Raw genomic sequence first — 14,168 nt, 5'->3', positions numbered from 1 at the left:
ATTCCTTCACAGCCTCTAAGCATTAGATTAGGACCCTGAACCATTTTCTGCTTAGCCTACAAACAATTGAAACAGTTCTGAGAATGGGTCAGAATTCTCTCGTTTTCCCTATCAACAAGAAAATTGCCTTGGTTTTCTATAAATTACTTTATCTATACTCCTTGTTGCATCATTTAACCTATCTGACATTAGCTGCAAATCATCCAGATGATGCAAGCATATATGGTAAAGATTTTGAGATATGTTGTAATGCCAGACATTCACTGTCTTGCTAAGTTTTACATTAGATTTATTTCAATCTAATATTATCTATTCCTTCACAGCCTCTAAGCATTAGATTAGGACCCTGAACCATTTTCTGCTTAGCCTACAAACAATTGAAACAGTTCTGAGAATGGGTCAGAATTCTCTCGTTTTCCCTATCAACAAGAAAATTGCCTTGGTTTTCTATAAATTACTTTATCTATACTCCTTGTTGCATCATTTAACCTATCTGACATTAGCTGCAAATCATCCAGATGATGCAAGCATATATGGTAAAGATTTTGAGATATGTTGTAATGCCAGACATCCACTGTCTTGCTAAGTTTTACATTAGATTTATTTCAATCTAATATTATCTATTCCTTCACAGCCTCTAAGCATTAGATTAGGACCCTGAACCATTTTCTGCTTAGCCTACAAACAATTGAAACAATTCTGAGAATGGGTCAGAAAGGTTTCTTTATTTTTGATCACCAGTTTACAGGAATCTTGTCAGATTGCCTGCCTTCCCTTGGGAAAGGCAGCTATAGACCAAATGGTTTGACCTCCCTCCCTCCCTTCCTATCCCTCTCTACCTATCCCTCTCTCTTGCATTAATCAGGATAGTAAGTATATGGGATGTGTCCAGATACTGAGGGCAGCCAATCCTGGATGTCTCCTGACCTGGCTGTTAGTGAATGGAGATGAAAGTCACTTAAATTGATAACCATGGCGATTTAACTACAAATTCAAGCAGAGGTCTTGCTGGTCACACGTTCAGCATTAAACCAGCAACACTCCTAAAGCTCAACTTCATACACAGGGACTCACACTCAATTTTTATAAAGTAGAAGATCGGATTGCCATTTCGTCTCCCTGGCCCTGGAGTCATGGTTAGTGCAGCGTCCAAAACACACGGATATTTCCAGTAGGTACCCATCCCATCCTAGCACAAGCAGGCCTTCAGCAGTTTGGCCTCCAGCACCACATTTTGAAGGATTAGGACTAAAAATGAGGTTCAGCAAGACTGCTTCTCTCCCTTCCCCTGAAACAACTGCTCCACTGCTTGTGAGCATATATTGTCTCTGTGTTATTGTGGAAAACTCCTGCCTTTATTTTCTTCCATTATCTCTCAGCCCCCCTCCTAGTATATTCACATAGCTTTATTCTGATTTCCAAACCCCAACCTCCCAGGTTCAGTGAGATGATCTGGTCACCTCACTTTGGCCATGTTGACCCTGAACTCTGAGACATCATTTTTCTCACAGAGTCCCTTCACATAACATGGTTCAAACTCTTAGGGAATCGTGTCTCATATTTTCATTCTAAAGAGGTGGTTTTGCCCCCACTGCCACCAGCCCAACTATCCAAAGAAGGGGATGCAGTTCCTTTCCTTTAACACCTGGATGAAATCCCCCCCTACTACGGCATACAAACTCCTGTCCCATCAAAGGACACATAGGTCTGACTATTCATTTACCTGATAGGTAATGCACCATATCGTCTCATCACAGAGCTTTGCCCTCACAAACTCTTTCAATCTTTAATAATAAGTTTAAAATCAGCCATGCTTTTAGATTTATGTTCTTTTCTTTGCTATTGTAGGTATGAATAGACATGCTTAAGATGCATATTTGAAACAAAGAGACCTTTTGTTTAAAGAAATGTGCATCAGGCTGTCACCATTAACGTTCACTCTTGAGTCACCAAATGGCTGAATCACTGTATGTATTCTCTCATGTCATTCTCACCCATCTGTTATGTCAGCTCACTGAATAATTTTTCCTCCGGATCAAATTAATTTGTAAGGTTGTGCATTTTCTCCACTACCACCCCCAAACTCTTCCCAGGTTATTCTTTCATCCCCATTCACTAGAGCATAATAGGCAATTATCACCAGTCTACGGACTCCAAGTTTCATATGCATTTAGAAGAACTAGAGTGGTGTGATGGCCTGGAGACGCTCGCCCCGACTTTACCCCGAGTAGGGACTAAAAGATCATAAAAAAGGGAATATATGCATTTGGAACAACTGTGATGATAGTAATCCATACTACTTAACTTCATAATTAAAACAGTGCCTTCATTTCCCTACAGGTGTTCATCAACTTCAGCCCAAAAGAACAGAACAGCTTCATTTAGAGCTATTATACCCCCCTCTCTTAATGTCACCAATCACAACTTACCTAACTTCCTCCCCCCCTTCTCTTTTATAATTCAGTCCTTTTTACAAATTAGAGTCTTCCAAATGGATGGTATTGACCTCCATCTCCTGTCATGTGGAAGGTATTGTGGGTGTTCATCTCCACAAAAGCATTGAACAATCAAGGCTTTCTCATAAGGTCCTTCAGTAAGCTACATAAATATAGTATAAAATAGTCTGACATAATTTGTTTGGCTTTATGTGACAACTGATTTATTATCTATCTATCTATCTATATCTATATCTATATATCTATATATCTATATATCTATATATCTATATATCTATATATCTATATCTATATCTATATCTATATCTATATCTATATCTATATCTATATCTATATCTATATCTATATCTATATCTATATCTATATCTATATCTATATCTATATCTATATCTATATCTATATCTATATCTATATCTATATCTATATATCTATATCTATATCTATATCTATATCTATATCTATATCTATATCTATATATCTATATATCTATATATCTATATATCTATATATCTATATATATATATATATATATATATATATATATATATCTCTATCTCTATCTCTATCTCTCTATCTCTATCTCTATCTCTATCTCTATCTCTATCTCTATCTCTATCTCTATCTCTATCTCTCTCTCTCTCTCTCTCTCTCTCTATCTATCTATCTATCTATCTATCTATCATCTATCTATCTATCTATCTATCTATCTATCTATCTATCTATCTATCTATCTATCTATCTATCTACCTACCTACCTACCTACCTACCTACCTACCTACCTACCTACCTACCTATGAAATATTTACCCTGTTTCCCCCCCAAATAAGACCTCCCCAGATAATATGCCCAATTGGGCTTTTAAGCGTATGCGCTAAAATAAGCCCTCCCCCAAAAATAAGCCTCCCCTGAAAATATTACAACACAGCAGCAGCCATGAGGTTACTATGCTCGCTGCCTCCTGCACCTCAAAAATAATAAGACCTCCCTGAAAATAGGGCCAAGCGCTTATTGGGGGTGGGGGTGTCAAAAGAAAATAAGACCCTATCTTATTTTTGGGAAAACATGGTAACTATCTCATATATCTATCATCTACCTCATTATCTATTTATCTCTATCAAATTTCTTAACCACCCATCTCCCGCACAGAGAGGTTCTGGGCAATGTATAATTTAATTAATGTAATAAAACATTAAAACGTTTAGTCCTACCTTCATTTCCACATGTATAGCTTGCTTCTTTATAAAGTGCTGAATGCTGACTTTAAATGGCCCAAACATAGTTGCTTATTAGATGATATTTTTTATAGAAGTTAATGGAAGTAAAAAGGACAACAGAGTGCTTAATATCTCTTGAAGACTTCACTGCATCATAAATAGTTTTCTCTGTGTCTGTCTGTCTGTCTCTCACTTGCATATAGGCACACACAGCAATAGCTTATACCCTATTTACTTCCTGTGGTTTCAAGTCAATAATTTTTGACCACTTTCAATGAAGAATGTACTTTATCCCCCAATTCCCAGTTCAGAGAGAGGGCCCAAGATAATTAAAAGGATATAAAACCTGTTTCTCAGTTATCCAGATTTGTACTACAAATACATATGAGACATTTATAGCATCTTATTCCCATCATGTTTCATCCTATAGTATTTCTTTTCCTCTTCTGTCTTAATGGAAGAACCTTCAAATATTTTGGACTATAACTCCCAACATTCCCAAATAGCATATTAGATTGAGTAAGGCTAATTTGTCTCTTACGAAGAAGTCAAATCATTAGTCAGGACAGCCTGAACTTCTTGACAGTGTTTATTTAGTTGACAATAGTATTAATAGGAGAGCAGCTCTAAGGGGCCTTTTGAAAGAGGGAACTACGTAGCTAAACACCTGCGACCTTCTGGAGGCTGTTTTATGACTGTCTATTTCTATACCCTCCTATTGTATTTAAATTTATAGAGAAGGTGTGTGCACATAAAATGTGCACACACCTTTATACAGAAGCAGAAATGGTCTAAGTTATTATTGCTTAAAGGAAATCATCAAGTGATGACTTACCCACAATTCAGATGCACAGTACACAAAGTTGATAGTCATTTTGACATTGTGGGCAGTCAATCTATAGATTTCTCTGCTCCGCCACCAATAAAAATATACTAGTAATACTTTAAGTAAGCAAGTATGTGTTTTCCTTTCAATATGTAGGATTTATCCTGTTTTTAATTATTTAAAAATTATTGTATACTAATTGGAAGGGGAAGATAAACCACTAAAATCAATAATTTGGGGTTGTTTCTTTAAAACAATTGCCTTCTGTAGCTCATTGTTGTCAATGGAGTTCTCTTCGGTTAAGAGTCATTTCAATTGTTAGTAATGGTTTGCTAAGATTAGTTTACCTTTCTCCAAGCCTACACAATAAATACAATCCAAAACTGCTGAATTCATTTCAAGGAAATAAGTCATCCGCAACATGGGCAGAAGTCTTAAGGCACTTCAGTTCCTACTCTGATTACCTTGAGTAGAAGTAATGAAAAGTTTCCTCTACTGGAGCTTGTTTTCATGGGATCTAAGAGTCAAATGATAAGTGACATTGATAAATTGGAGAACTCTGAAGCATTTAGTCATCGTAGTAGTAGAAGCCTGTGAGATGGGAGAGAGCTATACTGTGAATATGCAGTGCTATATCGACCTTTATTTGAGACAAAGATTTGAAATATTATGGGAAGGAGAGGGAGAAGTCAGGTTATGGATGAAAAGCAGAATGCAAGAAGCAAGTTCACCAGCCTTTATAATATGGACACCTTAACTGCAGGCATATATTTGCAAACTTCCTCTTAATCTTGTTTACCAGAAACAAAAGACTGACAATGATGAGAAAATAGGGAAAATAAGGTAGTAACTGGCTAATATAGACAGGACTGAGGACGGAAAGTTCAAATGCACCCTAACACATTCACTCCTTTTAAATACACCTTAAATATATGAATTCACATTCATATACTTAAGGTACAGTATATTTCACTCCTCTGAAAACAAATTAATGCTGTTAAAGGAGAAAAATGGAAGGTCAAAGAGACTAAAATAAGATGCTAGGAAATTCCTCACACTGAAAAGTTGTTGAATATGGGAAACTAAATGAAATAAACAACATATTAGTCCAAATATGAATGAATATTGGCTGTTCAACCTATGTGCTTCTTGAAATCCTCCATAGGTTCCTTCATTGGTGATGTTTTATTTTTAACACTTTAATAATCTCAGCTCTGAAAATGTTGCTATTAAGTTGCAAAGTCTAGCAATATTTCATTGTGGGTAAAAAAAATCAACGTCCCCTTTCCTCCGAGTAAAGGATATAGTTAGCATCATCTGAACATCCCCTAGATGAGGTCTAGCTCTTAATGTTACTTTACTGAAATTGGAAAACCAAAAGATTAGTCTTTCTCTGGTGAACATGCAATACTGTACAGCAGAAGAAAAGTCAATAAGCAGATGAGATAAGCTGTTTGGTCTGTGGAAACTTTCCACAAGATGGGCCACATCACCTGGCACAAATCTTTTTGCTAAAGTGTTCACTGCAGTGAGAAATGCTTTGGCCTCAGCCAACGTTATCACTGGCTTTTAGGAGTTTATCCAGCTTAAGGAACGTTAGAGAGGGCAAGTTCAGAGTGTGAGTAACATCTTTCAACTGATCTAGTGGAGAAAGTCAAGTTTAATTTACTTTATTGTCATTGCACATCATACAACAAAATCAAATGCCATCTATAGCATTTAATTTCATTGTATGATGTGCAATGACAATAAACTTGATTTTGTCCACTAAGTCAGATGAAAGATGTTACTCACACTCCGAACTTGTCCCCTCTGACATTCCCAAGGTGTTCCCAAGGCCCAGGGTGACATACAGGACAGTGCAGGTGCTATCTTTTTTTCTTGGCTGTGCACAATAATAGGGATATGGGGGCAGAGCTCTTTGTGCAACCCTACCACCTCCTACACCCAAATCCAGCCCTAAAACTTTCTAATGAGGAGAGGTTTCCTACCGAGGTTGTAAGTGAATAAATTCCTGAAGTTTAAAAGGAGTACCTATGAAACAAATCACCCATAACCAGCATATATTTTATTTTTATCTATTTGAAAGCTGGTAACATCCTGGAAAGCCTTTCAGGTGATTTACTCTAAAACAAAGCCAGATCTCCGAAAATATGAACAGTTTGGAGAATTAGGAATGGAGGAAATACATCTGACAAACAGAATCTGCAGTTCATGTGTTATTATACAAATAACAACTTGGGCACCTTAAAGTCTAATGTATAATGGCATTTATGTTCAGTGGCATCCAAAAGAGTTTATGGCCAGGAACAACAAAAACAAGAAAATCTATGCCACAATACCCTTGTTAGTCTGTGATGAAAATTGAGGGACTTCATTTCATTCTCTGGGCAAAGTGCTTCTGTCCAGTCTTCAGGTGTATACCTTTCTTTGGTTTTTAATTTTTGAGAACTCTGCCTATACCATCAGCACTTCACAATCATTTAATTCGGTCAAGTTATTTGCAAGCTTGTAGAAACCTAATGCCTACAAGGATTATACCTATGACTATCCCTCATTTTATTCCTTTTTTTTTTTTGTTTTGGTGGTGGGGACACACTGGAATGTGGTAAGGAGGAGGAGAGGGACACAAAAAGTAAAGTTCAGTTCCTGAGTGAGCTGACTGAAAAGCTGACTGAAAACCAATGGAACAAGTCAGCCCTGCTACAGTAGCCTCCTGTTTTCACAGATGCTAATTGCCACCCTGGACGTCTTCTTATCCATTGTTGGAAAGAAATATTTTTGGTGCCAGATGGCCTTTATCAAATATATGCTGGCTATGAGAGCTCTATCAGTACCACTAGTGAATCATCTGGTTTTCTAGTGGTGGCCTTAGAGTGAACTTTATCTATATCATCATTTATTTATTTTTCTGGCAATTCTGCCCCTATAGACGAAAGACATTTCTGGGGCGTACCACTTTACCAGCTGCAGGTCCTTCATCTACTGAAGCAACTATCATTCAGAAATGAACAGGAAACAAAACAACCAATGCTATAAGTGATTTAAAAAAAAATTTTTTTTTTTACAAATCAGCATGGTAGAACTGCACTTCTGGTCACTGCACCTGAACAGAGGTGCAGTTGGAAAGTGTCCTCATTCAAAATGGCAATAATGTGTAATAATAAATTATGAAATGTATATACCTGCTGACTTTATTAATAATAACTAATATTGATAATTATTACATTTATATGCCTGCTGATTTTCAGTGACTGAGTGATTATTATGAAAAGAGTGGTGAATTGCTATGTGAAAAGGACCACAATATGCTTAGATTTCCTAATATTTTGCAGAAAAGGGGGCTCTGCCAATTGACCTGGAGTCCCAATGTAGGGGTAGCACACTGGAGGTGGTTGATCATTAATGGCTGATCACACGTCCATCCCTGTACATTCTGTGCCCTCACTCCCATCTTCTAATCACAACCAATATTTCATTGTATTTATATGTGTGTATGTGTACATGTATGTATGTAGATATGCATGTATAGTTTGATGGTTTTATTGCTTCAATGTTGGAAGCCACCAAGACTCTCCTTGAGATGGGCAGGAAATAAAATTTATACATAAATAAAATAAATAAACAGGATTCAACAGTTTTAGAAATAAATACAAATAAAGAATATGGATAAGAATACCTTTACATAGGACAGAAGTATCCAGTGAAGTCAAATGGCGGGACAACACTATATCACAGAAAATAGAAAACACTTATTCACATACTTAAAATATTAAATTTGCTACCACAAGATGAGTATTGTAGAGGGGAAAATGGAGATTACTCTCCCCTCCTTCCTGTCTTTAGGAGTGACCCAGCTCCATATCTTCAATCAAAGTCTCTGCAATCCCACCTGAACCAAAGAATAGACCACTTGCTCACCCACTCACAGCACAGCCAAGGACAGCCCTAATAAAGGAATTGCATGGCAGTAACAGGGATACCGTGACTCAGTGGCTGAGCTTGTTGATCAGAAAGGTGGGCAGTTCAGCGGTTTGAATCCCTAGGGCTGTGTAACTGAGTGAGTTCCCGTTGCTTGTCCCAACTTCTGCCAACCTAGCAGTTCGAAAGCACATAAAAATGCAACTAGAAAAATAGGGACCACCTTTTTTGGGAAGGTAACAGCACCTTGCACCTTCAGCATTGAGTCATGCCAGCCACATGACCCTGGAAACGTCTTCGGACAATGTTGGCTCTTTGGCTTTGAAATGGAGATGAGGACCACCCCCTAGAATCAGGAACGACTAGCACATATGTTTGAGAGGAACCTTTGCCATTACCTTTTAACAGGGGGAGAAGCCCAATGTTCCATTCTCAATCAGGGACCCTTCCCTGATTATCCCAATTTTCCATCTTCTTAACAATGGAATTTCCCAGCATTGCTGCTGTTTCTGAAAGGGCCAACTTTGCTTCACAATGGAAATAATCTCAGGTAGATGGGCAAGGATCTGCCTAGCTTCCCCAAAACTGGTCACCAAAAAGGATCCCCGGGATTTCTCAACCAATAGCCTTCAATTTCTATAAAACTCTTTGTTTTCTGTCCCAGAAGTGCTTTTTCAAGAGGCAATTGGATTTTCTGGTTTTTCTTTGAAGGTGTTTCATTCAAGAAGCTTCTTCAGTTCTGAATGAAGAATGGTGATGAAGAATGGTGGAGAATTGAAGGATTTATACTCCTTGTAGGCAGCTGGTCATTTGCATTCTTTTAGTGAGTCATTAAGGTCACCTGGAGGTTTATCTATGTCATCAGGGTAACTTGAGTGGTGCAAATTGGTGTGGAGCCACCTTGGAACTGTGGAAAGGACTGTGTTGTAGATTGGAGATAGATGATGCCGTATTTCCCCCCTCTGTTTATAGAGGGCTGTTCAATTTTGACATAGATGGCCCCTTGGACTCATCTTTCAAACCAGCAGTCCTTTCTGTCCAAAATGTGGAATTTGCTGTCTTCAAAAGAGTGCCCTGTGTCTTTCAAATGCAGATGGACTGCTGAATCTAGTCCTGATGTGTTTGTTCTCCTGTGTTGTGCCTTGCGCTTATGAAGTGGTTGTTTTGTTTCCCCCGATGTACAGTTCTGCACATGGATCATTGCATTGTACTTCATATACCACATTGCTCAGTTTATGCCTGGGTATTTTATCTTTTGGGTGGACAAGCTTCCGTCTTTGGGTTTGAAATGTGCATGTATGTGATGTTCCCTGAAGATCCTCCTGAGCTTTTCCCATATGCCTGCAACATACGGAATGGCAAGGTTGTTTTGTTTATTGTTCTCTTCATTATCTGTTATGGAGGAGGTCCTGTAAGGTCTTTTTTTGAGACTTGATGAAGGCCCACTTGGAATAGCCACATGTTCTGAGGGCTTCCTTGATGTGTTTTCATTCTTTTTCTTTGCTGGTAGGCAGGCTTTTAATTCAGAGGTGTCTGTTCTAATGTCTCCCATTTTATTTTTTCTTTGTTTTCTGCTTGTTTGGGGTTCTTTCTTATAAACTTGAGACCCAACAGCAATTGAATTAACAGTTATTTCTCTTCAATGTTCTGCTCTGTTCTTTGAATTTCCTACTCTATCAGAGCCTACTCTTATCATTAGACAGAGCGAGGCATCTGCCTTTTAGTTCTGGGTAAACTGAATTGAATGGGCAGCCATTTTATTTCCCAACCTACAGTACATATCACCTTTAGTAGTCAATTCTGTCCTGAGGTAAAATTCATCTGCCAGTCTAATTACTTATTTTTACTTGGAAAGATTCATATATTTCTTTCAAATAGCAAAATATAGTGTGGCTCTTGTAGAGGAGGTCTTTGAATTACAACCATAATTGAACCCACAATTTCTGTTGCTAACTGAGACATTTGTAAAGTGTGCTTTGCCCCATTCTACAACTTTTCTTGCCACAGTTGTTAAGTGAATCACTGCAGTTGTTAACTTAGTTGTTAAGTGAGTCCGACTCCCTCATTGACTTTGCTTGTCAGAAAGCTATAGAAGGTGATCACATGACCCAGCAACCATCATAAACATATCAGTTGCTAAGCAATGAAATTTTGATCATGTGACCATTGGGTTGTTGTGATGGTCGTAAGTGTGAAAAATGGTCATAAGTTACTTTTTTCAGTGCTGTAACTTCAAACGGTCACTGAATGAACTGTTGTAAGTCGAGGATTACCTGTAATAAAGACTTTGAATTAGATAACCTGGAAGGGAGTTTAGGCAAAAGCTATCAGTAGCCACAAGTCCCAATGGAAAAACATGATTAAAAACAATAGAAAGTGAAATAAAGCATATTACTTTCTAAAGAGGGAGAAGGTAAAGGCCATGAAGTACAAAGTTAAAAATTATGTAATTGCTTCATTGCACTAAAATAATATGTGAAGGACATTAGAGAAAGATTCTCATGACTCTGGACTCCATCTACATCAAATTAAGCAAATTTAAGTCAAATTAAGGATGGAGGTGATGAAGCCTGAATGTTATATATATGGAAGCAACTGATTTCAGTGGAAAGGACTTGTCGGGAGAAACACAAGAAGAAATAAATGCCTCTTGAAACCTAAGAAAAGCACTGAAATCAGTATTAAAGTGCTAAAATCAATAGTAAGTCAACTTTCTAAAATCTAAAAAATACTCAACCAGGTAAGTAAAGGAGAAAGAAAATATTAAGAGGCATGGAAGAAAGGAAGAAGTGGATATTACAATCTGAACATGGCATTCTAAACTGGACATAACTTGTTAGTAAAAATATTTGGTGACACTTCATCCACAAAAAATAAGTGCCCCATCTTTTTGCTAATTACTTCTGTCAGTATTACGACCTTAGCTGGCCAAAGTAGCAATAGTCTGAAAACTAGTCAGAACACTACCAACTTGTTTTATTCATTTTAAAAGATATCTAATTTGGAACTAGCTCCCCTGTTTTCAAAGTTACTTAAATCACCCACAAATCTTAGCATCTGGATCTAAATATGTCCTCATCAAATATTGAATACAAAGGTCCTGCCAATAAATAAATGGGACCACTCATTGACCCATTCAAAATGAGGAAGTGGAGGCTAAGACAAGGCTGTCCTAAACCAAAATATATGTGGGACTGATTGGAACAGGACCGAACCTCAGAGCAGATAGGAGTAGCAACCTGAAGAGGGAAAGACCCCAAAGGAACTGATTCGGTTCTTCCCTTTTTGTAGGACTTTTCCTTATTTTGGAAAGTATTTTATAGATTTCAGTGCTAATGTTATTTATGTTATTTATGCTATTTTCTTCTGCCCCACTAGGCGCATAATTCTAAAGATTCAAAGGGACGCTGCCTCTCCCACACCCCCAAATAAGGCGAAGGTCTAAAATTATTCTAAACTGGGTTGGTTGCTTTCTTGAAATCCCAACCAGAATTGGCTTGCAAAGAGAAGCAGGGCGGCGGCGGGCGCGGGGGAAGAGAGTAAAGGCCCCGGGACGGCAATGTTGAGGGCAATATTCATTAAGCAGTTGGAGCAAAGTACTTCAACGGTGCTTAATGTAGGACGCCATCTTGAGTGAATTTATTTGGATGCCACTTTCACGCTGGGATGCGCCCTTCTTTTCTTAGAGGTGGGAAGGAAAAGAGCTGCCCCTTCCTTGTCTTCTGGTTTCTGAAAAGAAACTTCCCGGGACTGCGTCCTTCCCACGCAGCTGGGTGGAGGATGACCTGTCCAACACCTCTCAAGGAAGCTACAAGACAATTCCAATGCCCTGGTACTGGATAATTAAAAGACTACCGAAGTTAAGGTTTCCCGCTAGGTTTTAGTGGATGGAGGGGGGGAGGGAATAGCTCAAGCTTCCTTCCTTTTCTTATCCAGCTGCCAAAGGCAGAGAAGTTGATTCCATCTGGCGCTGAGGAGGTTTTCTCCTTCCCTTCGCAAAGCGTCGGGCGTCTCCTCGGAAGGGAGGCCTGCGGGGCTTGGAAGGCAACGGCTTTCGCCATAGCCTAGTGGGCATTTGTCTTCTTTCTGCAGGCTTCGGGTTTGGACCGGGCATCAGTTTAGGCAGGTTTTGAGTTTAGGCATCTTTGACCGGCATCTTTCACCTGAAACCCTTGAAGAGCCGGCGGCCCTGTAGGCTCTGGGAGGCAAATCCAACGTGTTCTCCAGGCAGAGGCTTGGGGGGGGGGTGTCTGTCGGGGAGTTGGGGAGCCTTTAAAGCAGGCCAAACGCATCCTCGTCCACCAGGGTCTTCTTCCCTCTTGCGTTTCTGTTCACCCCGCTTCTTCGTATTCTTCATCACCAGCATCAACCCAATTGAGGACAATTATCGAGGCAATTGAAGTAGCCCAGGGTTCCACAGGAGACGGTGGTGGCTGCGGAAGGTAGATCCAGTCTTCAACTTTGCAAAACCCCCCCCCCCCCGCTTGCTTTGTGTGTTTCTTCCTTCCGAACGACTTAATTTGGCTGGCTAAATTAGAAGATCCGGAGAAGGACGCCGAAGGAGATTGACTATTGCGCGAAAGCAACATACGGTAACATCCACAAGACTCCTTTCCGTGGAAGTTAATTCCACCCGAGACGGGCCGCCGTTCTCGCACCGAGAGTAGTTAGTATACTTTTGCTGAAGCCACGATGCAGGCTGGCCCTAAGGAAAAGCAAGCTAGAATGACCCGGGCGACTTCAGAGTCGATCAAATGATGGCTGCATCTTTCCATCAAGGGAAATCAATAGGCTTCTTTTGCTGCAAAATCTACGCTCTCTTAGCTGGAAATGAAATTCTCTTCCAATCAAAGCACTTACAAGTAAGCACTATTGCAACTAATTGAAAATATGAACCTGCCTACCAAATGAAATCCAAACACTTTGCCTTGACTTGATTTGGAGATCAACTTATTTGATGAGGATCAAACTCATCTCTTTAGGTGTGATTTTACATATAAATTAATTCTGTCCCGCTACTGCTGTGTATTTGATTGGCTCTGTGACTGCTAGATTTTGGAGGATCAATGGCTGTAGTCTGATCATTTTAGTGAAAATAAATACATTCCAGTGTAAACGTGTAGTTCCAAATGGAAGAGTAGAGCTGGGTCCAATTTCATAAAAAAGTATTAATAATACACACTGTAGGAACATATTCTAGGAGCAAATTTCCAGTCTAATCAATACTCTAAAGAAAATGCAGAGAGGAAGGAAGAAAGTTTTGAAATGTGTTTGGAATTCTTTGTTCTTACATTAAGGCATAAATTGAGATGCTCCGTTTTTGGGTGGTGGAGTAGTGGATATGATTAAAAAGTGTGATTCTATTTCTGTTTTTTCTTTCTATATATATGGAAGACATACACACACACATACATACATACACATACATACATACATACACACAAAACAATACAGCAGCCCACTGCAAACTAATATATGCATATATCTACTGCTAAATATTATTACATTGACCTCCTATTAGAATATTATTAAAGAATTGATTAACATTTTAATGTATTTTGATTATGCAATTATTGTACATTAAGATAAGTTTGTGTTCTTAACATAAATAAAATAAGAATGATTGTAGAAAACAATCTGTACTTTTTATGTATATTGAGATACATACGCAGAAGGTATCCTTGTATAATCTCTGTATATCAGTAGGTATTAAAGAGGTTACATATGCTATCAATATAAGTAACTTTTCTA

General features: G+C 38.6%; 1 long non-coding RNA gene across 1 annotated transcript in view; it reads right to left on the bottom strand.

Moving 5' to 3' along the window:
* LOC106539504 (uncharacterized) overlaps positions 1 to 14,168 on the bottom strand; it is a 43,470-nt gene that overhangs the window by 28,751 nt on the left and 551 nt on the right. The window lies entirely within an intron of this gene.

This window comes from Thamnophis sirtalis, unplaced genomic scaffold (assembly GCF_051295495.1).
Source record: "Thamnophis sirtalis isolate CommonGarterSnake01/CBP01778 unplaced genomic scaffold, rThaSir2_p1.2 scaffold_1, whole genome shotgun sequence".
NCBI lineage: Eukaryota > Metazoa > Chordata > Lepidosauria > Squamata > Natricidae > Thamnophis > Thamnophis sirtalis.
Note: the sequence above shows the minus strand (reverse complement) of the source record. Positions and strands in the feature narration are given on the sequence as shown.